Genomic DNA, 22,890 nt, shown 5'->3' with positions numbered 1-22,890 from the left:
CGATGACTCTGCTCATTCCTGTCTCCCTGCATTACTGCCCCCCCCAACCTACCTCTCTCAATGAGCAGCCCAGACATCAACCTTTAATCCCTGAAACCATCTAAAGTCAGTAATCATTTTATCAGTCAACAGCAGACAATAATAAGCAATAATAATTTGACAAAATTATTGGTCCACACACCATCAAACTCAACTTTTTCTCTCAGGCCGTTAACTCTTTATTGACAGGACTGAGCAGTGATGTCTCTTTGTTTGCCACAACTTTTACAGGGGGAACAGGTGGAAAAAGCTCAGACGATACTTATACTGTATACAATTTTATTGTATATCACTGCAGAACAGCACACGGTGCACACGACAAAACGTGTCCTCTGAATTTATCCCATTACCCTTAGTGAGCAATAGGCAGCCTTGAAAGGCACCCAGAGGCCAGCGTGAGCAGTGTGCGGTACCTTGGCACTTTGATATATCATTGCCAAAGTGTAGGCCTGTTCATTTTGATAGGGAGGGGTCAGAACACAGGGTGGGTCCTGTGAATGAGACTCGTACTGCCAAACTAAACATTGTTGCTGACCAAGCACACGTGTACTTGAAAACAGTACTCCATGATGGCAGTGCTATTCAGAATCCGCTATAAAACATGGAATTGTGTATAATTCACGTTTCTGACCTCTGAAGATCACTATATGTGTTTCTGGTTGAAGCAGGACTTTCGCACACACTAACGCAATGTAAACACATGGTCAGTTATGGAAAAGAGACTGTGAGTGCCGAATCCATACCACTTGACCAATCAGTTCTGCGCATGCATGCACATATGCAACATTTATGCTTGGGTCACTGGAACACTGATGTCTTCAGAAAATGACAGAATTCAATACTTAGTGCTAAGTTTAGTGCGGAACGATACCCAAGCTATTTTTTATGAATTGGAGAACATCTCTTCTGTAAGAACATATGTGATGACCACTTGAGTCAACAACTCATATCAGAAACAGAGAAAAGAAGAAAACTAGCGTGAGCCAGACACACCAGCAAACTCTTGTTTATGCAAACAAACCAGCTGATTCAAAATGTGTCATGATCCGGTCCGGCAGGGGTTACTCCAGGTCCAGAGTTCAGAGCGGAGTTTCATGTTCATCCTGTGTAATGTTCCCTGATTGTTATCACCTTTGTATCATGTATAAAACTACCCTGTTTGTGTCTGTTCGCCATCAGGTCATTGTGTGGTGATGTTCCCTTGTCGTGGGTATTATGTATTAAACCCCTGTCCTGTGACATTGTGCGTATGCGTCCTCCTTCCTCGCCATGTCCAGCCAACATGACAGAATGACCTGACCCTATTTGGATGCAGCCGACGGCGCCCCGTTGAGATCCAAGGAGCCGTGGTTCGTCGGGATGACACCGCCAGCCCCATAGTCCCCTGTCTGGTGGTGTTCCAAGATTCCGGGTATGAACTTCCCCCCGACACCACCGTCTCGTCTGGATTCCAGTGACGCACCTCCGGTAATCGCCAGTTCCCTGGAGTTTCATGTTCGTAGTGTGTAATGTTCCCTGATTATCACCTGTGTATCATTGTATAAAACTATCCTGTTCATGTAATTGTATAAAACTAGGGCTGCAACAACGAATCGGTTAAATCGATAAAAATCGATTACTAAAAGAGTTGGCAATGAATTTCCTAATCGATTCGTTATGTCGCGCGAAGCGGAGACATTTGATTATTTGAGCGCGGAGCGGAGTGAACACATTCGGTCTCTCTCGCGCACAGATGCTAGCAGAGTTTGGCGCCTCAAAAAATGAGGACCGATACATGGCGGAGGCAGAGAAATCTGCGCGAAAATATGCAAAAGCGAAATACCACGCCACGGAGGAGAACTAGACAGGGACCACGTACATGTGTGGAGGGGGATGAAACAGCGTTCGGACTGTTCTCTGCGTCTCCACGTGGACGACGGAGGGTGGTAGTAGCCTAGCGGGTAACACACTCGCCTATTGTGTCCCTGAGCAAGACACTTAACCCTAAGTTGCTCCAGGGGGGACTGTCCCTGTAACTACTGATTGTCGCTCTGGATAAGGGCGTCTGATAAATGCTGTAAATGTTAATGTACCCGTCATCCAGCTTGACAAGCATGACAACTTAGAGTTTGCTCGTTAATAACAGTAGTAAAGCAGGGTTGCTATAGTTACTTTGCATTAAAAGACTAAAGACATGTTTTTATTCACTAGCCTTTTTTGGACCATTCATTTTTCTATCTGTTGTCATGTATAGCTACACTGCAAAAAAAGCTTTTCTTACCTAGTAATTTTGTCTCGTTTCCAGTCCAAATATCTAAAAAATCTTAAATCAAGATTACTAGACAAGAAAAATGTCATGAGAAAATTAAGTGGCTCCCGGTAGCTGCTCGCATTGAGTTCAAATCCTTGATGCTTGCCTACAGGGCTGTAAATGGAACTGCGCCCTCCTACATCAACACACTACTACCTAGATACACTCCTACACGCTCTCTCTCAGATCGGCAAACGAAAGGAGACTAAAAATTCCTTCTTCACGGGGTCTCCGATTCCAATCATGTCTGTTCTCCGTTGTTGTCCCTGGCTGGTGGAACAACCTGCCCTCCTCCACACGACTAGCCGAGACTATCACCACTTTTAAGAAGAAGGTGAAAACCCTCTTATTCCAAAAATATTACAGACAAATTTAACACATACACATGCATACACATTTAACAAACAAATACAAAATGTATAAATACATTATAATTTTTCTTAGTCTAGCACCCAACACTCTCCGAGCATGTTCTTCAATGACAAGTCTAAGCCTTATCAGGGCTCTTAGTTTGTATACTTGATATTCTATAGAAATCGAATGAGAATTGCTGGTGTCTTCCCATTGTAAGTCGCTTTGGATAAAAGCGTCTGCCAAATAAAGTAAAGTAAAGTAAAGTAAAGTAAAGTAAAGTAAGTGATGCTTAAAACTTCTGTTGAGATTGTATATAATGAGATTATATCTCATTAAGATTAGTTTTCTTACCCCATTGGCAGATCATTTTGCTTGTTTTAAGCAAACAATCACTTAATTTTGAGATGTTTTTTTAGAAAACAAGACAATTTCTTATGCTATTTCATGTGTCTAGTAAATGTATCTTGATTTAAGATTTTTTTAGAGATTTGAACTGAAATCAGGACAAAACTACAAAGTTAGAAAAGCATTTTTTGCCGTGTGTTTGTGTGTCAGTGTGAGTTTGTGAGTGTGTGCGTCTGCAAGTGTGTGCATCTGCAGTGTAGTGTAGAGAACAAGTTCTGACATTCAAACAAATCCTGTTAAATTTTCTGATTTGTATTGTTTATTTTTTCATAAATTATTTATCATTCTGGCAGCTCAGGTGGCACTTTATTTAAAAAAATATTTGGCAGATGTAAAGCATACATGTTTTTTTGTGTTAGTCCATTTTTATTTTATTTTATTATTATTATAACAGCTCAAGGAGCAACATGTTTGTGCACTTTCTAAAGATTTTGGTTCTGTTTTTGAATAAAGGGTTGGAAATTAATGCTTTTCTTGTTTTTGTTTTGCTTTTTTTTACGATTCTACGATTAATCAAAAAATAATCAGACAGATTAATCGATTATTAAAAATAATCGTTAGTTGCAGCCCTATATAAAACTATCCTGTTCGTCGTCAGGTCATTGTGTGGTGATGTTCCCTTGTCATGTGTATTATGTATTAAACCCCTATCCTGTGACGTTGTGCGTATGCGTCCTCCTTCCTCGCCATGGCCAGCCAATGTGACAAAATGTAATTTTATTATCATGTTTTCAGTTCATTATGCAAGTGGAAACACTTATTTTACAAAAAGAAGAATTGCGTAATATTGTGAAAAAAGTATTTGCATGAAATGCACATATTATTTACATGTAAATGGTTGACAAAAGCAAAGAGTAAATGTCCAAGCACTTTGTTGAACAGTGATTAAATGTGATTTTTCATGTTACAGGTTATTTTTCCTACCCACTCTATACGCACATAGTTTTAGGTAAATAAATATGGTTATAATGAAAGACATGCAATCCAGAAAAAAAAAATGTAAAAAAATTATTTCATAGGGCCCTAAAATTTGGAGGTGTTGACTTGGCCCTCACATCCTCAAGTCCCAATGCAATTGAGCATCTGTGGGATATCCATTCAGGCACCATAACAGGACTCACAAGACTTAAACAATCTCATTCTAATATATATTTACAAGTCCTCGAGTTTAGGTTTTTTTTTGGCAGTTGTAATATGTGTCTCATAATGTTATGACTGATCAGTGTGTGTAAATGTATTGCCTAGTCAGTCTTAATTTATGTCCAAGACAGATTACTTAATTTCACAGAACTGAAAACTAGTTACTTCATAGATACTGCACAAAAGGCTAGAGCAAGGAAAAAGCGATTATACTCAGGCAGTCTAGTGTCATGTTCCACCATAATCTATAATTGAAATATTGAATCTGTAAATCTGAAAGTGACATGCTTAAATTTAGAGGTCTCATGCGACATATAATTAATGATTTACGCATGTAGGTCTGAACAGTAAAACACAAACTTGGAAGATGAAGCAGAAGCCTTGCAATCTTTAACAAACCAAAATACCCAGACCAACCACGCAGTGCACTAGAAAGGCTAGATTATTTGGCATCACATTAGTTTCCTCATTAAGAGGCATCTTTTTCCACACCCATAAAAATTCAGGCTTCTATTTAGAGCATATTTAGAATGGTACTTTACACTGAATATTTTTAGTAATGACACCAAGTTGTGAGCATATCTCCTCTTACAGGTCAAGTCAGCAGAGCTATAAAGATGGATGCAGGCATGAATTGGTCCAGTTATCTCCTTTTGTGGCACTTTTAAATACAATTAATTTAAGTAATTATGCTTAAAATCATACAGCAACTTGTCTAGAATGTCTGATCATTAGATCATCATTTTAAACATAAACAGACCTATATCAAATAAACACTGAAGGATCTCAGAGCTTTGCCATCATTATTTTAAATGTCTGGATGTGTCACTGCAAGCTCCATGTTAAACATAGAATCACTATTAACAAAGCCACCAGTTGAAAGTGGTCTGAAAATGTCTTTAATGGGATGGAAAGTCAAGAAGGCAAAGCAAAAATTAGGGAAACCATTTATATTATGTGCAACAATTTGGATTCATGTCTCTTCAACCTTAATTCACCTTTTGCCCACATTTAGGACAGGGAGGTGGGATGGCACCCAAGTGATCACATGGCATGTCCACTGAATGAAATCCAAAACCATCACCTTCTCCCTACAAGATTATGTGATAGCCTATGTTCTACACACTAATATTTTTTCTCTTGCACTATAAGTGTTTCGCTAACTTTTGAAAGGGCCGAACTATGGATGGAAGTTTTTTGATTGGAATGAGATAATAGGACTGTGGATGTGAACAATCAGTCCAAACTGAGAATGTGCAATCCTGACAGATATGCACAAATCATTTTATAAATCACCCTAGTGATTTTAGACAGAAAAAGTGATAATGCTAGTAATTCATAATAATAATAATATGAATAACTTATTAAAGTTTGATTTGTAGTAATTCATGGACTAAATCTGAGCATACAAACTGTCATATATGCCAATTATACATCTTAGCGTTAAATAAAATAGCTTAACAATAATGCTAACTGCTTCTACTATTTCTCATTCTCACACCATTCACTCACATCTAAGGACAATTTAGAGTCTCCAATTCACCTTGGGTGCATTATTAACTGTGCACATGCTATCCACTTTAATATCCACTATAAAAGCTCCAGCAATAAGCACAACTGAACCATGGATAAAAGTGGCCTATTTCAATCATATGGATGGCCAGTAGACAGGCCCATTGAAACTGTCCAAGGTGTTAAATTATTCTGAACACTCAGCAGTATGTTGAATATTTGGCCTTTTAAATGCATTTAATTTCTTTAAAGACTCCATTCAGTGGAACAGCTTTAATTTGCATGAATTGTAAATGGTTACGTTTGAAATGTGTATATTACAACTGTAGTACTGTCATGACAGGGAAGGAAGTCGCAAAAGCAAGGCATATTAAGGATGAAGGGCTTTTAAGAAGGACAAAATAAACAAAGTACAAGGGGCAGACAAGGAAACAGAAAAAGGCACAACTAAAAACAACCCGACAGTGTGTGCCGATTGCCAGAAACTAAAACCAAACCAAAGGGTAAGTTGAAGGACACATTAATGCAGCAGCATTTGTCTGCTGCCATTCTGTTCCTTTTAACAGGGCCATAATAACACAATGCCTCAAGTAATGTAAATGATTGACATTTTTTGACTCATATAGAAATTCATACATTACAATTTACATATCTGAATGAAAATAAACATTGATTTCTCTACATTTCAATACATGTTTATTGCTCTGAAACTCAAGTAATAGTAAAATATGTATACAATAATGTCAGCGATAATATTCAATATGAAATAAAAAGGTCACCCAGCTGTTTACCAATAAACAGCAGAAACTGGGCAGCAAATTTTAGATCTCTTACAAACTGGAGGTGTGGAGATGTTCATGCTGTTGAGAGCCCCTTGTGGCTACAATTGGAGGCTGCTGTTAAAAAATCTTCACTTCCTGCTCCTCTGTTTTCTAACTGCAGCCCGAGTGAATACGGGATAACTTAATTGTAAAAAAACTCCTTGAGGATACTGAATGAGATAAAAGTGGCTTGCCGGGTTCCCAGTTTCTCCTTACATGCTCCTATATGTCATAATCACTCTGCAGTCTAGAGACAGAAGGCTATCAGAACGTTTTTGAATTTGTACATTAATGACCAATTTGAATCTTTTGAACCTGATGGGGGCCATTTTAGCAGTTGGGTGATTCATTTTGAATAGCAAGAAACATTTGAAAATGTATGCTAAGGAGGTGAAACGGACCCTAGCCTGTGGCAGCTATATTTTGGTTGCACCAACAAAAGTTTGAGGTGTGGAATCATCTTGACAATGAGAAAATTATGCTAAAATGACATTCTTGACATAAGGCAAAATAATATTTTCTCTCTTGCAGAGGCAGACATGCCCCCTCATTTCCCTGTACATTTCCTTTCCCTCTTAGTCTGGCACTCTTAGCGCACAAAAGCCATTTTCCATGACTGCTGGTACAGTCAGGTTGGCCAGCCTCCACTGTCAAAATAAGTCGGGCTGTGAACGTGAAAAATGGCAAAAGCTAATATCACTAATGGTAATGATCACTTAAAAAGTAAAAAGTTTATTCATTGTTGCTTCCCTGTCATTTAAGTTAAGCTTTTCATGGTGTCATGTGGGAAGAAGGCACAGAAACAGGAAAACAAGGGAGTAACAGAAACTGTGGTAATAAGGCCAGACGCTGAAACAAACTCAGATTAGGTTCAGGGTCCACACCAATGTCACAGCACCTACTGGGTACTGCAGACTTGCTTAATTAAGGAATGCTTAATTGGATCCAGCTGAGATTACTCAGAACTCTGTGATTAGATGCCTTGGCACCAGCTGTGACATCACACATGGTTCAGGGTTGTCATAATTTTAGTTTAACAATTTATTTTTAAAAAATGTATGTGTTGTTTTTTTTATTTGCAAAGAAATATCACTGAAAAGTCATGAATATTCATACCCATTTTTACAAAATAATGTACATAAATTCGGTCAAACATATACACTGCTCAAAGGGAACACAAATATAAGACATTAATTCAGATATACAAATATTCTTATTAAATAATTTGTTCTTTACATAGTTGACTGTGTTGACGACAAATAATCGAAATCAAATTTATCAACCCATGGAGGTCTGGATTTGGAGTCACACTCATAAGTGGGGAAAAAAAAAAAAAAACACACACACAATACAGGTTGATCCAACTTTGATGTTACATCCTTAAAACTAGTCAAAATGATGCTCAGTAGTGTGCATGGTCTCCAATTATCTGTATAACCTCCCTACAATGCCTGGGCATGCTCCTGATGAGTTAGCGGATAGTGTCCTGAGGAATCTCCTCCCTGACCTGGACTAAAGCTTCCACCAACTTGATAGTCTGTGGTGCAGGGTGGCGTTGATGGATGGAGCAAGACATGTCCCAGATGTGCTCAATTGGATTCAGGTCTGTGGAACAGGCGGGCCAGTCCATTGCATCAATGCATTTGTCTTGTAGGAACTGCTGACACACTACAGCCACATGAGGTCTAGCATAGTCTTGCATTAAAAGGAACCCAGGGCCAACTGCACCAGCATATGGTCTTACAAGGGGTCTGAGGATCTCATCTCGGTACCTAATGGCAGTTAGGCTATCTCTGGCATGAATATGGAGGGCTGTGCCCCCCCAAAGGAATCCCACACCATTACTGACCTACCGCCAAACCAGTCATGCTGGAGGATGTTTCAGGCAGCAGAACGTTCTCCACAGCATGTCTGTCACATGTTTTCAGTGTAAACCTGCTTTCATCTGTTAAGAGCACAAACCACCAGTAGCAAATTTACCAATTTTTGTGTTCTCCGGCAAATACCAAACGTGCTGTATGGTGTTGGGCTGTAAGCACAACCCCCGGCTGTGGACGTTTGGTCCTCATGCCACCCTCATGGAGTCTGGAGGGGATTTTGCAGGGCTCTGGCAGTGCTCCTCTTGTTCCTCCTTGCAGGCAAAGGTAACCTCCTCCACATCTCCTGATGTGCTGGCCTGTCTCCTGCTATCGGCACCATGCTCTGGACACTTCACTGACAGACACAGCAAACCTTCTTCCTACAGCTCACATCGATGTACCATCATGGAAGAGCTGCACGACCTGCGCCACTTGGGTTGTAGACGTCATCTCATGCTACCACTAGAGGGAAAGCACGGCCAGCATTCAAAAGTGACCAAAACAACAGCCAGAAAACATAAGAACTGAGACGTGGTCTCTGGTCACCACCTGCAGAACCATACCTTTAGTGGGGATGTCTTATTAATTGCCTATCATTTCCACCTGTTGTCTATTCCATTTGCACAACCACATGTGAAATTGTTTGTAAATCAGAGTTACTTCCTAAGTGGACAGTTTGTTTTCACAGACGCGTCACTGACTTAGAGTTACAATGCGTTGTTTATGTGTTCCCTTTATTTTTTAGCAGTGTATGTGGGGAATATACATATGATGAGACATTTTCAAAACTGTTCCAAAACAGCTGTAATCAGCTCTAATGAATGAACTTTTTATAGTGGCACATTTGATGTCCAAAATGTCACTGTCAATGTGCCCAAATGGATAGGTTGGAAATCTCTCTTCTAATGATCCCTGTTCGCTTTCAAAGCAATATGTTTGATGCAGGTTTAGTATTAGGGTTTAGTATGATGGGTTACTTGAGGAATATTGCTTCTTCAGCCTCTCTCAGATGGTCAAATCACTGTAAAAATGCACTTTTTTTCCATTTTTTTCAGTGTTCCATCTTAATTTTCTCTGACCCAGTTGACATGCTGATTCCTACACTCTGGAGTAATTTCACGAGTGTTGGGATTTAGAATTTAAAAAATACTAATCGATCATGCAGTTGCAGAGATATTCTCTGTTTAATTTTGGGTAAGTACATTCAAAGGGTTGAACTATTAGGGGGCCCCAATCTCAGCCAGTGAACAGCTTGAAATCCTAGTAAAAAGTGGCTAGAAAAAGACTCTGCCAAACATGTTAACAATTATGAGATGTGAATTACCCAAAACTTGGTTTCTCCTCAATATTTGACTCTAGTTTCTTCTCAATGAGTATTAAGGCACTAATTGGGCACTAATGGCACTAATTGACACCTGGCACTAATTGGGCTTAATGGATCAGGACTCCCATAAAACCGGAATGCAGCCGACCAATTAGAGCTGCAACATTCCAGTGGACACTGTTCTTTACTTTATTTATGATTTCAGTTTCTGGCAATCGCCATACACCTGCAGGTTTGTTTTTGTTCTCATGATGTTTTTCCTTGTTCTTTATAAAAACCAGTTGCCCGATGTCCTGTCTCTGCGCTTAATTCCCCCATCAGTCCGTGGAGGTGACAATGGCACACCAGAAGTCATCGAAAGTTTCTTGTTCCAGTCTCAAAAACATTCCCAAGATCCAAAACAGTGATGGACTTAAACTAAGAGAGCAGGGAGACTAACTGATGCAAATTCAGGCAGCTAAAAGAGACAAGGACCTACTTGGTCTTGGCTTCGTGGGCACTTCTCACTGTTCTAAAAACTGTCCACAGGCACACTGTTCAAGTCATCTGACATTCAATATGTAACTAAAGTTACCAGCAAGGAGGACCCATCGAAACACAACAAACCCCATGCCTTATATGATTGGAGTGGATTTAGAGGCAAACATATAAAGGAAAGGAAAGCACTTTTGAAAAAACATGGATTTTGCTAGTACTGCAAAGTGTCATGCTGTTTTGACATGGCGAGGCAGTAGATCTGGAATGATGGCTGGACATGGGTGAAGGACTTACGACACCACAAGACAGGGGATTAATACATGGTCACTCGACAGAGGAAACATCACCAAACAATGACCCGACAGCCAAAAGACACAAACAGGGCAGCTTTATACAATCAGACACAGGTGAACATGATGAGGAAACATAATAACACAGGACAAACATGAAACTCCAGTCCGAATCCCAGACCCGGAGTAGCCCCTGCCAGACCATATCATGACACAAAGCTATTAACCTGACAAAAACTGTGCTGAAGAGGTAAGCTGCACAGAGCCTGGAAACTACATATCGCAGCACTACACCACGGCCCAACCCAGCTTAGAAGACACGGTGACAACGGTGAGGAGACTGCTGTATCAACAACATGCACCAAGGTGTATGGAAAGGACATTGTGGGACATTGTAGGACATTCCTGTTTGAAGATATGTCTAGTAAAGGTGTATCCATTTAACAGCCCCGATGCTGCAGTTTCTATATATGCTATATTAGATAGATGTAATAGATCACTTGTATGGTCAGAGTTTTTCTATGTCTTCAACCAAACTAAAGCCTCAAGCTTCTATTTTGCTCTTTTTAGGCCACAAAGTCTTGGCCCAAAAACTGCATATGGGCCAGGTGATTGTGAGTAGTGTGCACATAGGGCACTTGAACAAACCAGCTGTGGTTCATTCTGACCACACCAACATATTGATAAATGGACGTCCCTCACTTTTCCTGTCATGTCGTAACAACTGCACCAGTAAAAGAAAGATCGTGCTCATTGATCTTCTCAATCAGAGAAAGCTCAGGTACAGAACAGAGTAATACACAATGGGTTGCAGGCAACCAAGGATGAGAAGACCTGAAGTTCCTGGATATCATGGGCCACAAAGTTTACAAACAGTTCATGGTCAGCTACTTCTAGATGGACGATGGATCTCTTCCAACTGCAAAAGATGTGATCAGTCTTTTTAGAAGGACACAGGATATGCTGGCATGCTCTAATCTTAAATTACATAAGAACAGTTTGTATGATTCTCTTGCCATCATCTCTCTTATGACAATGCAAGCAAATCACTGCAGTCCCTGCAGTTGCATACTTAAAGACTGTAGATGCCGATGGAAAGTGCGTACGGGACTTATCAAAAACAAAATCAGACTCGCACCTTACCTCATCTGGACCTGTGTGGAGCAATCATGGCAATCGATATGATATCTTATTTGATGCAGTTAAATTCTACATGGACAGCAAAGTAGTACTTTGGGTAGATTTTTGATTAGAAGATTCTACATATTTGTGAGCAAAGACAAAAGGATCAGACAGAGCACTCCGCCACAACAGTGGAAGTACAGTATGTACACCCACATCACAATCCTGCAGACATAGTGACTCCGTCAATCCTGTCTGGCCATCTAAAATATGATTAACTTGACCAGTGATCCTGTCTCAGAATGCACACAGGACCTAACAAAAAGAGACCACTGATCTTGCCAGGATGCAATCATGTGGCTTTACTCATAGTACGACACTTCCATGAATGGACACAACATCAAGGACGACATGTCATGGAAGGAGCCATATGATCTGCTAGCCATTGGATCATGGGAGGCCAGAAATGTTTGGAGTTAGAAACCTGCCAAAACTTCACAAATACACTGAGCGCGTTCCACCAATGACTTATGATTTGCAAATAAAATTAATCAGTTCATATTATTTCCAAACTTGAGTATGCAGACAAATACAAAACATAGCTTTTACACCAGTGCAATGAGTTCCTGCAAATACAAAAGACCACTATTTTGCATGTGTACATCACTGGTTTTATAATTACAACACAGCAACACCTCGATTTGTGGACTGCACTGTTATTCCATCTTTAATCCATACACAAATGTACGGAGTTCCACACAATAGGCTGAGCTGCAACATGGCAGGAGGCACCAGAGGGAACCAGCATTCTGACATCATGTGACTTTTGGCACTGTTATTCCATCTCTGATTTGTACAAAAATGAATGGAGTTCCACACCAATAAGCCACAGTGTCATGACTGCCATGTATCTCAAGGGACTGCAGTGAGCCATCATCCTGCAGGGCATGCCACAGTGTCATGACTGTCATGCATCATTAGGGACTGCAGCGAGCCACTGTCTCATTCCACAGCAGGACAGTCACGTAACATCGACTTTACATGCATGACACTGTCAGGAAAAAATTTAACAGTACTGCACGCTTAAGGCTGTAAACCCTGCTGAAAATTTGGGTCCTGCATTCATGTGACACCTACCAAAACATTATTGCTGTCCATAGACATTTAGTTGTGAAGTGAAGTGATTGTCACATGTGATACACAGCAGCACAGCACACGGTGCACACAGTTAAATTTGTCCTCTGCATTTATCCCATCACCCTGAGTGAGCAGTGAGCAGCCACCCCGAACCGCCAAGGTACAACACCGGCGCCCGGGGAGCAGTGTGTGGGGACGGTGCTTTGCTCAGTTGCACCTCAGTGGTACCTTGGCGGGTCGGGATTCCAACCGGCAACCTTCAGATTACGGGGCCGCTTCCTTAACCGCTAGGCCACCACTGCCCCGCTAGGCCACCACTGCCCCAACGTTGACGTAAATTGTTCCATGATGTCAGTTCCCTCAAATCGGCAAGATGCACCCAGTCTCGATTCAAAAAGTTTAAGGTACATGACAAAGAGTTGAATTTTCCTCCATCTGCTGATAATTATAATAGGTTTATATACAAATCAATGGACCTTTTAAAGTGACAGACACAGCAATCCACTGGAACACAACAAATGTTGCCAAGACCTCTCTGTATTTATGTAGATATTTATCATGAACAGTGAAGCAAGGATACACTGTGAATTGACTAAAAATCAACATAAATGTGTGAGGATTCAGATAATAATTAATTTTTATATTTTCAGACTGAATACAAAGCATAATCTATATTCACGGCACCTTGGTGCACCAGGAGGCCTACTAAGTCACACATTTGTGCTGATTTTTAGCCAATTCACAGTACATCCTTGGGGCAGAGGTGGCCAAGTGGGTAATAAAATACCCATAATTTTATTACCCATAATAAAATACATAGAAACATTATAGTGTATATTGATGTTGACTGAAATATTATGATTATGCTTTGATAAACTTGTGCAACATCACATATTTTTCAGTAATATTCTATTAATACATTGATTCATTGTGATGTGCTGTGCTGCATGAGCTTATTTCACTTCATTTGTTTGATGCAGGCCAGTAATTTAAACATTTCAGTGTGGTTATTTAAGCGTTGGAAATTCCAAATCATATGGAATTCATAACATTTATTCTCATGAGAATAAATCTTTCACGTGGAACACAGGAACCTTAAACCGTTGATACCGACGTAAAATGCCGCCATAACTCAACAAAAAAGCCATGTTGACGTAAATTCGAAGCCAAGTAAACCTGCAGCACTCAGCCCAGAACGGCAGGACAGAAGAGAAGGTGTGTGGGAAGACACGGAACGGGCTTACCTGACTAACAGACGCTCCGTCTCCGTATATTGCGAGGTGAGCTCGGCGGCCGTGCTGGAGCTGCGAACAGCTGACGCGGGCCGTGCGGCTGAAACCTGAGCGCCACAGTAGGAGCATCGAGACAGGGACACTTCAACATTATTATTATACATTATTACGCTCACTACCGGCACTTACCGGCGCTGCTGCTAATAATAATAATATTGCTAGATGTGAGTATAAAGACCATTATTGCTTATTTGCATTATTAAACAAGCTGGCATCGGGAGGAGGTAATTAAATTGCCTGTTGGCGTAGCTCACCAGTGGTGGAGCTAAACGTTTGGGTGAAAAATTCAGAAAGCTGTAGAAAGCCCTTTTAGCGCCGATTTAATAGCTTAAATATCAGATATTAGAGTCATCCACCAGTTCACTCTCTGCCAGCAAGCTTGGTTGGTAGCGCTCATCTACGCGATCGTCTAAACAGTCATTAATTTACTCTTTGAGTACAAGAATCATGATGCAAGTTTCGTCCGCTCCCGTCCACGTCGACTAGAGGGCAGTGCAGGTCTGACACAGATCAAAGTGACAAAAAATACCAGTGTTGGGGAAGTTACTGAAACAACTTTTTTATTATTTGTTACTTTCATTTCAAAGTAATTCATTACAATACAATATGAATGTATTTAATGTATTTAAATAATGTATTTTATTTTCACCAAATAACTGGAAATATGGATTTGGCAATCTAAATTAAGCTCATGACATAAATTTAGCTCATTACACAGCCCGTGGAAGGTGATATCTGGTGGTGGTATCTGACTGAGCTAGGCTTATGATTAAAAACACTAGGATAACCACAGTGATGGCTCATGGCGTAATACATGGAACAATCATTGCAAAAACAGACAAAAGGTCAAATTCTGGCAAAATTGTGATAGAAATACTGTAACTTTATTGAACTGCATTGTATTGTAATGTCTAAAGATATGACAGGATACAAAATTAGCATTTCTGTGCCTTTATTGTTTTCAAGTTTACAGCATTAAGTATAGTTTATGCTTCATAAAAAATTAGGCAATGAACATTTTATGGCAATAAAAGCCTGCAACAAAACTGGCCTGAGAAAATGGCTGACTATGACTATTAGCTATAAGAAGCTACCCAGTAGCTATTTTGAAAAATGAAATTAGAAAAAAAATTATTAATGCACTTTTTAATGATATTGAATTGCTTAGGCCTATTGGCAAATACTGCTCAACCTCTTTAGTCTGACTCAACAGACAAAAAAACTCAGCTATACAGGACAAAAATGTAAACAGATTATACAAACAGAGCAGCATACAGTCAAATCAGGCCCACACACTGCTCCATCCCCACACACTGCTCCCCAGGTGCCTTTGATGGCTGCCCACTGCTGTATCAGGGGATGGGTTAAATGCAGACACCACATTTCACCGTGTGCACTGGGTGCTCTGCTGTGGTGTGTTACATGTGACAACTAATCACTTTCATTTGAACCTATTTCACCACCTACTTGCCTGAAATATCTGTTAAAGGGCATTTGAAGAAGGCACTGAAAGTGCCCATCACTAAGATGGTTGCGTCTTGGGGTGAGTGCAAGATTGCCAATACTAAAAAGTCTTTTAACTTGTTCGCTGGATGGTGTTTTTTATTCTTGGAAGACTTTCATCACAGGGGCAGAATTCAAGATGTTCCACTGACATGGGTGTATCAGCCGAGACATTGACATCTTCATCAAAGGAGAAAAAGTAATCCTCACTTGGGGCGAGCACAGCAGGTTGAGGGGGATCAGACATCAGGATTGCAAGTTCCTCTGTTGTTAGGGTGCGGTACTCCATTGTAAGAAGGAGAGTGATGTGGTTTCCTCTTTTTCCCAGCGCAGCTTAAACTTATGCAGTAAGACGAAGCCAGTAGTGCAGCCTTGGAATCAATTATTGCCCACATTAACCTCAGGCAGCCCATTGATCATAGGTCATAGACCATTTCTCATTGCCAAGGTTTTAGTCATAAGAACCTTTAGTCTCCTAGAGGTTCTCCTCTCCCTGAAGGATGTCCAGTGCAACTGTGAAAGGCTTTATAATGTCACAATCTTTCTTAAAGTTCCAATGATGTGAACATTTTGTGAGATTTTTTAACATTAAATTCACCTAAATTCCCATAGGCTGTCTATGGTCCTGCAGTGGCTACAAATGGCCATATGTGTAAAGTTGGGGGGCATGGGAGTGTGGCTGTGTGTGGTGTTGGGGCACTTAAAGTGCTGCCTATTAAAAAAACGTAATTAATTAGCTTTTTTTATAATCACCCATACTTTGGTTCAAAGTTATTTACATTATTTACATAAGCAATACAAAACATCTAAATGTTTAAGTCATCCGTTAGTCATTTTGCATAAATAAAAACACAATGTAACAAACTTTTACTCACATTTATTATGTTAACTTCAAATACATTTACAGTGCCACTCACAAATTATCGAAGAAGGCGTTGATGGTTTTAATGACATCCTTTTTGTAATGTAATGGCCTAGCAGTTAAGGAAGTAGACTTCCTTATCAGAAGGTTGCTGGTTCAAATGCCTAGCCACCAAGGTGCCACTGACATGTCACTGATCAAAGCACTGTCCCCAGACACTTTTGCCCTTTCATGGCTGCCCACTGCTCACCAAGGGTGATGGATTAAAAGCAGAGGACACATTTTGTTGTGTGCACTGTGTGCTGTGCTGTGTTTCACAATAACAATCACTTCACTTTCAAAATGGAGAATTATAGCTCTATGAAGCTGGAGTTTCTTGCGCTGAAGTGGGAAATATCTGAGATGTTTAGAGAGTCTTTGCTTGGCAGTAAGTGCACGGTTTATGCAGATAATAACCCCTTAAGTTTGGGCATTACTGATGGGCTGCTCAATTAGTGGCTTTTGATTTTACTGTGCACTATAGGCCCGGCTGAAATTATGCCAGTGCAGACTCTCTTTCTCATCAATACAGTGATATGTGTTCGAACATGTGTTCAAACGGCTCAAGGAAGTGTTTTTATATCAAATTGGAGTTCATTTCAGTCAATCTACTACCGAATTGGCAACTCTTCAGAGGGCGGCTCCTGTTCTGAGAGATTTTCTATTTTATTGGTGACAAGGAAGGCCAGCTTCTAGAAGTGCTAGCTATAGATTTTACACTCCTTGGGACCTGCAACAGACAGTAGGGAGTATGTCCTGGTTAGGGCTGACATTTTTTCCCATTATACATTCCAACTAAAGATCAAAGTGCTGTCACAGTGGCAAAGGTTTTAGTTGACTGGTTCCATCGGTTTGGAGTGCCTAAGCAAATTCAGAAATTTTGAGAGTGTACTTATTGTATTTTTGCCACATAATAACACATTTTCATTACACGTTTTTTTTAAATCTTTTTCACTTGCAATGGCATAGTTTAAGTCCTGAGCAAAGAAAATACACAAAGGCTAGATTTGGTGGCATGTTTCGTGTGTGAGTTTTCACGAACCTGTTCAGTGTTACAGGTTAAGTGCATCCCAGATCATAGTCTCTTGATCTAGTGTTCAGTTCATTCACATGCCTGCTTTTAAACTACATAGCGTGATGTATGTTTTTCTCAGCTTCACACGAGAGGCCACCAAGTGGCAGCCTAGTGGGTAAGGAAGCGAATCTGTAACCAAAGGAACCATTGTAAGTACAACTTATTTCACAAATTGTTTCACTTCTTTCCATGTTTATACTTGTACTACAAGGGGTTAAAGTAAAGAGTACAGTGTAAATCTAGCAATTGTTTAAGTTTACACTGGCTATGACAGGATTCACACTGAGAATATGGAAACACACTTTAAACTTGAAAACTTGACAACCCTTGAAATGAACTAATATAGCCTTTTCATCCTCACAGATACTGTAATGCATTATAAACATCACAGAAAAAGTAGAGACTTAATGTTTTCATCCACGTTACTGCAGAAGTTAGTAACACTATCTGATATTAATGGACTTTTGTGAAATAATTTAACCCTATAGATTCAATTGCACATTTTAAAAGATAAATTAGTAATATGTATATTTATTAAACCATTAATTCCTATATTGCTGTACAAAACAAAAACCACCCTTGTCATGCGACATAACTGCGTTTAAAATATTTCCACATACTGTGTAGCTCCACACCCCCCAGTGGCTGCAGCCAGGCCCTTTTCAGCTGGATTTGTTCCATCCCACCCAACAACGTCACGGACTGAAACACAACTTTTAACTCATGCATCAATGGAAAACATGTAACTGCAGCTTGTCCAGATTTACGTGGCCGCGGATTTACATGTTTTAAAATACTTTTTTCCTTAAAATTCATGGTGCAGAGTGTTTGTCATCGCGCCCCAGATGGCGACCCAGCAGCAGAGCCGAACACCAGGGAGGGAGTTCCAGTCGGGGGGGGTGCTCCCCAAATAATTTTTGGGGGGGGTGCAGTTCGGGTTGGGGGCTCCTTCTGAGGGGAGGGTAGGTGGGGAAGTGATGGAGCTGGGTCCTCTGGTAGCCGGTGAGGAGGGCGGGCCAGGCATGGGCCTGGGTCCATCTCCAGAGGGGCAGTGTGCCATAGAGTGCCCTGGTAGGCATGAGGACTCAGCTGGGGCAGGCAGGAAGAGGGCCTGCTTGTCCCAACAGATGCAGAAGGGGCTAGCCGGATATTCTGGCAATGCCCCCACCTTGGCACCAGGGACGTGCAGTGAGAGGGGCTGCATGGTCCCAGAAGGCATTAGCTTGGAGTGCCAAGAACGGTCACCGGAGGTGCCGGGACTGCCTCCCGGCGGTCCCGGTGCCAGCCCGAGGGACCGGGGCCGCCACCCTTTTTGGCCACCATGCTGTTGTTTATTTGTATTTATTAATAAATAATTGTTTCCCGATTGTCCCGCCTCTGCGCTTCCCTCCCCCGTCAGCTCGCTGGCGTGACAGCCATGCTGTACAGAAGCTCACGTAACAGGCGTGCAGCATGTGTGCAAACAATACATTACACTGTTAATGTCAGAAATAAATGCATAATAAGATGTGTGTTTATTATTATACATAAAGTGTTTTTAAAAATTAAACAAATTAATATACTGAAGACATTCATCTTTAAACAGCTACTTTATGTAATGGGATACAAGATCTTTTAAATTCAATGCAGATATGTTGTGGGCTTAATGCTACCATGTTCAAAATAAATGTACAGTTACATTATTTGCATCTATAAAAGTTAAAGGTGAAGTTGAAGTCAGTGTCTGTGCAGCATTCAGTAATACTGAATGTTATACAGAACCATGTCTGCATCAGTGTTTACTACTATGACTGCAGTTGTTCTCAAACAGTCTGTTAAGTTTTAAACTTCTGTGTGCGCTCAGGCAGCCTTCATCCATTTATCAGTTTACCCTGAATTGGCTAAAATCCTTCCAGCCAGGACAGGAGAGACAGGCCCTTGTTTGCTTCTTGGACTTAAAATTTGAGACCCTGTCTCACACACATTAAAGGAATTTAATGTTGGTCAATGGTGTCTCTCACAAAATAACAACAATATAGTCTAGTATCTATTATACAGAAAATACAAAGATTGCAGAAATAATGCCACAAGTGTACTTCAAGTTCATCTGTTTAGGAGGGTGGTCCTAGGGGGGCAGTGGTGGCCTAGCGGTTAAGGAAGCGGCCCCGTAATCAGAAGGTTGCCGGTTCGAATCCCGATCTGCCAAGGTGCCACTGAGGTGCCACTGAGCAAAGCACCGTCCCCACATACTGCTCCCCAGGCGCCTGTCATGGCTGCCCACTGCTCACTCAGGGTGATGGGTTAAATGCAGAGGACAAATTTCACTGTGTGCACCGTGTGCTGTGCTGCTGTGTATCACATGTGACAATCACTTCACTTTCACTAGTCTGCAAGCTTCTATATGATCTGCCAGCAGGTCAAAAAGTCTGTGTCTAGGGTGTGAAGGACCTGTGAGGATTTTCCCAGATCAGACCACGAGCTGGTCAGGGCAATAGTTGACTCTGAGGGCTAAATTAATTAATAATACAAATGCTTAAACCTTCACTCTCATTTTATAATTTACCTTCCTTCATTCAGAAGAATGGAAAGGCACAATGTGGCTTCTCTTTAAAGGTCTCCTCACATAGTGGTCCCCTAATTCTATATCTAAAGTCTTTCACTGTCGCACAATGAGATTTACCCAAGATGCGCATTTCAGTTTGTGTAGCTTTAAATACTAACGGGGGAGTGCGGCCTACAGAGTTGAGAGGGCATTTACGGAAATAATTGGTCAACACCATTCACCAATCACAATGTTTAGCACAGACAGGAAGTCATGCTGCAATTTTTCTGAATTTTTTTTTTTAACCCACTAGTTTTTCAGAGTCTCTTGTGATGGAACTAAAAAAACACATTTGTTCTCACTTTTACATCCAAGCACCAAGCAACTGCAATGCTTTGCATGTTTGGAAGCCATGACTTTAATCCATAGATGTACAGGCCCCTCTCCTGCGTCCACCACATGAGCTGGACCGCAGGAAGAGACTGGTGAGGACGTCACTGACGCCAAGCTGCTTGGGGCAAGCAACTCTATTGCCTATATTTTCCTCCTGTTATCTGTTCCCTTTGCACAACAGCATGTGATTGTCAGTCAGTGTTGCTTCCTAAGTGGACAGTTTGATTTTATAAGTATGATTCACTTGTTTAAATGTTCCCTTTATTTTTTGAGTAGTGTATATTAATTTTCAGTTAAATAAATTTATATTATTTAATAATAACATTATTAATATTTAATAATAAATAAATCAATATTGGTGTGGAAATATTAATTTATGACTATCTATTTTGCCTAATGTGGTCCCCTGTTTACCGATAGAGGCACTGTAGAGGCTGTTTTTTTTCCTTGCTGGAAAGGGCTGCTTCCCCCTCCTCCTTCCACAGAGAAGAATGGCCTGTTACAACTTCACTTGAACCATAAAACCATTCAAAAGCATGTCTTGGAAATTAAATAGTTTGGTTGGATTGTCAGGGAGGGTGAGTAAATCAGGATATGTAAGCTATAAAGATCATACAAGATATAACAAACATCTTAAGCATATGCTTGTAAAGAAGTACTAACCAGCTGAATCAATGTATATGGTATAAGTATGAATATTAGGGCTGCAACTAGCAATTATTTTAATAATCGATTAATCTGTCGATTCTTTTCTGATTAATCGCAGAATCGGATAAAAAACAGAAAAGCATCCATTTCCAACCCTTTATTCAAAAACAGAACCAAAATCTTTAGAAAGTGCACAAACATGTTGCTCCTATATAAAATAACTTTAAAATTAAATTAAAAAGTACAACACACACAAATATATTTGTCAATAATAACCTATATGGGACAAAGCACAGAATATACACTGCAAAAAATGCTTTTCTAAACTTTTCCTGTTTTCAGTCCAAATATCTAAAAAATCTTAAATCAAGATACTAGACACTAGATACTAGACACATGAAATAGCATAATAAATTGTCTCATTTTCTGTAAAAACATCTAAAAATTAAGTGATTGCTTAAAACAAGCAAAATTATCTGTCAATGGGGTAAGAAAACTAAACTTAATGAGATATAATCTCAAACAGAAGTTTTAAACACCACTTAATTTTCTCATGGAATTTTTCTTGTCTAGTAATCTTGATTTACATATTTGGACTGGAAACGAGAAAAGCTTTTTTTGCAGTGTATCTATACATGACAACAGATTGAAAAATGAACGGTCCCAAAACAGCTAGTGAATAAAAACACGTCTTTAGTCTTTAAATGCAAAGTAACTATAGCACCCCTGCTTTACTACTGTTGTTAACGAGCTAACGCTCACTTGTCATGCTTGTCAAGCTGGATAACAAGTAAACACCAGCACCAGAGACATTACGTTCCTCACGGAACTAAAGTAGGATTCTGTAGTGACTTCCCCTGCTGCTGAACTCCCTTCTTCCTCTTTCAGGTGCTGGATCATTGCCGTTGTGCTCCTGTGCCGTGCCATGTCGCTTTTGCATTTTTTCACGCAGATTTCTCTGTCTCCGCCATGTATCTGTACTCTACCTCCACTTTTTTTAATAATCAAATGTCTCCGCGTCGTGCGACACAACGAATCGATAAGGAAATTCGTTGCCAACTCTTTTAGTAATCGATTTTTATCGATTCAATCGATTCGTTGTTGCAGCCCTAATGAATATAATTAAAATAATCATTCATTAGAAACAAATTGCTATCTCTGCTAACATTATTCTTTTTTGTCATCTTTACTAACAAAATCATACACATTCTTCACTTGTGTACTTTTATTATAAAAGGATCCGGCATCCCTGCCGGGAGCAGACGCGGGCGGGGTCAGTGTGAGTTAAAAAGATCCAGCCTCCATCTGGAACTCTGTCGACCAGGACGAAACGTCAAAATTGCCTGTTGAAACCGGCCACCACCTGTTACACCACAGCCACGGTAAAGGTACCTTCTCCCACACCTCCATAAACAGGGTGCAGCTGGCTCTGTGCTAAACCCCAGTCTCCCCTCTGGTACTCACGCTGTTCATCCATCATCCCTTCCATGCAAACACCTTCAGACTTGTTTAGAGGTTGAATGGTTTAGTATTAATTATTAAGTATTTCAGTACCCAAGTAGTTAAAACAATGAGTAATCTTTTAGTAAAACATGAATGAATCTAGAGAGAATAAACTAATTAAAACTAAAAATACACAATGGCTTTTACACGTGGTAGTTCATCATACTGACACTTTTTATTTGACATCCTCCACTTATTCTTTACATTTGTCATCTCGCTAATCGAAGGGAATCAAGTTAAGATCCTCACACCTGCTCACCAGATTTTTTCACTGCCTGTTCGCC

The 22,890-nt window shown here is 40.3% G+C and overlaps 1 protein-coding gene and 1 long non-coding RNA gene across 2 annotated transcripts in view; one reads left to right on the top strand and one right to left on the bottom strand.

Annotated features, from left to right (window-relative positions):
• The window catches only part of LOC114784266 (sodium channel protein type 4 subunit alpha A-like), an 83,042-nt gene extending 68,934 nt beyond the window's left edge, over positions 1-14,108 (bottom strand). Inside the window, 1 exon segment of the mRNA XM_028969531.1 lies at positions 14,015-14,108. The gene's annotated coding sequence lies outside the window, so the exon portion shown is untranslated.
• LOC114784267 (uncharacterized) lies at positions 13,988-22,359 on the top strand. Its single transcript, XR_003748839.1, has 3 exons — positions 13,988-14,050; positions 17,621-17,690; positions 22,341-22,359. It is a non-coding gene; the product is annotated as an uncharacterized LOC114784267 (long non-coding RNA).
• The last annotated feature ends 531 nt before the right edge of the window (positions 22,360-22,890 follow it).

Source organism: Denticeps clupeoides, chromosome 2 (genome assembly GCF_900700375.1).
Source record: "Denticeps clupeoides chromosome 2, fDenClu1.1, whole genome shotgun sequence".
NCBI lineage: Eukaryota > Metazoa > Chordata > Actinopteri > Clupeiformes > Denticipitidae > Denticeps > Denticeps clupeoides.
Note: the sequence above shows the minus strand (reverse complement) of the source record. Positions and strands in the feature narration are given on the sequence as shown.